The sequence below is a fragment of the Plasmodium fragile genome, assembly GCF_000956335.1.
Source record: "Plasmodium fragile strain nilgiri unplaced genomic scaffold supercont1.21, whole genome shotgun sequence".
In the NCBI taxonomy this organism is placed as follows: Eukaryota; Apicomplexa; class Aconoidasida; order Haemosporida; family Plasmodiidae; genus Plasmodium; species Plasmodium fragile.
The window spans coordinates 329,641-333,539 of NW_012192601.1; positions in this window are offsets into that span (position 1 = coordinate 329,641).

Sequence of the window (3,899 nt, forward strand, 5' to 3'; positions counted from 1 at the left end):
TTTTTCTTCGGATGAGGGATTAATTTATGTTTTGGTCTTGACTTTTTTTTTTTTTTTTTTTTTTCTTTTTTCTTTTTTCATTCATTTATTTGAGACAACACGGAACGGATCGGAATGTCACTGCAATGTGCATTATTAGTGTTTGTGGAGATTGAACAAGTACGTTCCAACATGAACGGATGTAACTGTACGTTTGACTTAACAATGCAAGTGCTGTGTGTTGGTTCTCTCCGCCACTTAATATACTAGTGCGCTGTCTTGTGTTCCGCGTTGCAGCAACTGCAAAATGAGTTCCCTTTGTCTTTGAAAGGCCGATTATTATATATATATATATATATAATTACATACAAACAGCACGATACACGTATGCCTGCGGACAAATTAATAAAAAAAACGTTAGACGTTATTGTCGTCCTTCTACAACGGGAGGTACTCCTACAGAGCGCAATACCAAGTAGCAGTTATTACAATTCAAAAACGACACAATGTGATCAACGTATAAGTAGAATACACCTCGCTGTGTTGGAACGCATAAACACGTAGGTAAAAACCTAGGGGTACAAAAGCAACTAATTATGTGTGTCCCTTTTATGCATGCACAAAGGCATACATAAATCGGGAAAAACACTTGTCACGTAGGTATACAACAAGATGTAAATCCCATTTATGTCCTCAGGATTTTCAAAGGCGAGAAAAAAAAAAAATAATAAATTAAAAAAAAAAAAAAAAAAAATGAGGAATATAAAAACTTAGGTGTTGTGTATTAGAGGTGCTTAGGTGTTGGTGCATTTATAAAAAGGGGGAAAAACTCAATAAATTCAAACCCTTTTTCCGCGTTCAAGGCTGAGCTCCTTTGCTCATGTGGAAGGAGACAATGGTTACTAAACGCTACAACACATAGGCGCTCGGGTTCGAGGTTATATTCCACATACGCATGTACAATTGCACATACGTCTGCGCATGAACGGGATTACAAGGTATTGGCTAATTAAAACGGAATGTGACGCGACGGATCCACCGTTTCACATAAGGTAAGAAAAACAAGTACAGACAAATGGGCAAGATTTAAATAACCTTCATGAGAAGGGAAGGGGGGGGGGAGGTGTCTACATTAAAAGGGGTTAAATAAAATTAAAATATTAATAAAACCTAATTTGAGTGTATAATGAAGGAGGTTAATTTTTCAATAAGTACACAAATTCGGTTAGCGCAGATACTGCACAATTCGTTGCTTCTACAGCAGATAAATGAAAAAAAAAAAAAATAATAATAAGTGAATACACTAAGAACTTCGGGGGGCGGAACACAAAACATATGGAAACTACTTAGAACGGTACACCGTGGGTGTGTGTTCTTTCATGCGACGTGTATATGTGTCACCATGCGTCTGAAAAGGGGTATGCATAAGAAGGTTTCCCCACAGCAGTAAAGCATAGTGAGCATAACTATATACATAAATACACATATGCATATACACACGCGACGATGCGTATACACACTGCGGTTTTACTACGGACACACATTCGTACGATATAAACACACGCAAGTCTCAACGCGAGAAAAGGTAAATAAATAAAAAACCGTGGCGCATATGTACAGCAGGATTATTACATGAATGAATCGTGGAATTCACAACGCAGGCATGATGGTTGCATGAAGAGAGTGTCTTAAGTCTTCTCTCCTCTCTCACCTAAGCGTATATTTTCCAATACCTATGCATTATTATATGTAGTTTACAAAATTAAGTTTACATGTGCGAAATTACATATAGGTGTAAATCTGGGATATGGCTCCACATAAGAGGTACTTAGGTAAACATTGCGCAATGACTGCTGTGTGCATGTATGGGCTTTTTCACACATCACGCGTTCGCCGTGCGCACGGACTCTCTACTGGTGCATTTAAAAACGCACATATGGAGGTGGCGGCTACGTGGGCACAGGCAAACACTGCTGTGTGAAGGAGCCATGTTCTTTAACATGGCGCAAAGGACGGCGATAACGGGGCTATAAAGGAGCTCGCGGCTGTTGCTCGAATGTAACTCTAAGGGGTGATGCAGTACACGGCCACGCCTTCGCACATGAGCATATATATATACATACTACGCATTACCACGTACCAACCGTATGTAACACATACGTGAACGGTCAAGAAGCATATATCACGTACATGGCATTATGCGTTATGCTCTTATGTATATGCACAAGCCGCTGTACAGCTATGTGCATATAATATTCTGTGATTTTTTTCTTTACAAAATTATAAAAAAGAGGAAAAAAAAAAAAAAAAAAATTAATATGAACAAACAAATCAAATGTACAAATCGAACTCTAACGACGGTAAGTTTATATGTATATATATAAAAAAATATAATAATATATAAATATATATATAAATATAAATATATATACATATACAATTATATATGAGTTACTTCTTTTTATAATTTTATAAAATCGCAGAATGAAGGGGATTGAAGAAGGAACTAACTAGCTTATACTATATATATATTACTATCTTTTTGTTTTGTTTTTTTTTTTTTATGGTCAAGGGATGAATAAAAAAAAAAAAAAAAAAAAACAGTTGGCTGCGAAACGGGTTTATATAATAGTTAGATGCAAATTAAGTAGATGTACATAATAACATACCCACATTAAGCGCAGGATTTTTTTTATAACCGATGGTTTAAAAAACCCCGTACATAAAATAAAACAGAACAAAAATATATAATTAATGGGCCTATTTTTAATTATGTGTTTATATATATATTAGCATAATTGTCATGCTCGCATTAATGGGTACAGTTTTACATAAAATATGTATTATAATGCATAGAGTATGTTGTACTTAAAGGCATAGGGCATATTATATGCACTACTGCGTTACCACACTACCATAGAAGATGTAATAAGTCAATACATGCAATTAAAGCAGCTGTGCGACTTTTTCCTTTTCTTTCTTGGCAATTCTACCACATTACAAAATTTTTGTTTTTATTGCGGGTGCGGTGAACGCTTTTAGTTTGTGCGCCAAGGCGAGAAAAAAAATAGTTACAAAAAAATGGGGGGCATATTTATAATAAATATGTATATATATGAATATGTATACATGTATATACAAACCTATATAAATAAGTGACAAAATTATACGTGGGTCCTCATAAATACTACGCTTCTAGCCCTAGAACCGTCGAGATGCCCTGCGAATGGTGAAGCTGCGGCTCGACGTGAACCTCGCGCGGGTCTGTGCACATAGGCACCGAATATTTTTTTCTCGCCTCAAATCGCAGGGTCAGCTTCGCTATAATATATATAACTATATATGAGTACAAGTGTACCAATAACAGAAGTAGCTTTGTTGCATCTATATGCGTGCATATATCTGAGCTGTAGGAGCGCAGCAACAACATTGTACCTCAAATTATCAATATAGGTACAAAAAATAAATATTTTGTATAGGTCAAAATATATTAGTCATTATTAACATATTTACATCTGTTGGGGCTGAACCTCCAGCCAAAAAAAAAATGTAGGCACAGCTTTATATGCATATGCGTACAGTATGTTTTATGTTTATATATGCAGGAGTGGGAGCTGCAAAATTAGCATTATGCAAATTTTTGCAAGGCGAGATTTATCCTTTGTTCATAATCCGAAGGCATAAAAGAAAAGAAGTTGATGTTTTTTTCGCAGATAGGTCTACACATGATTCTTTTGCGAAAAGGTACATATATATTTTATTCATTTGTGTCATATACTTACACGGTCACGCTTTGTGCATATAAGTGTAGATAGCAGCAGTCTTATGCTTATTCTTTTACAGATTATTTTAATTTTATTTTTTTTTCGCTTTGTTTTACAGCTTTTTTTTTTTTTTTTTTTTTTTTTTTTTTTTTTTTT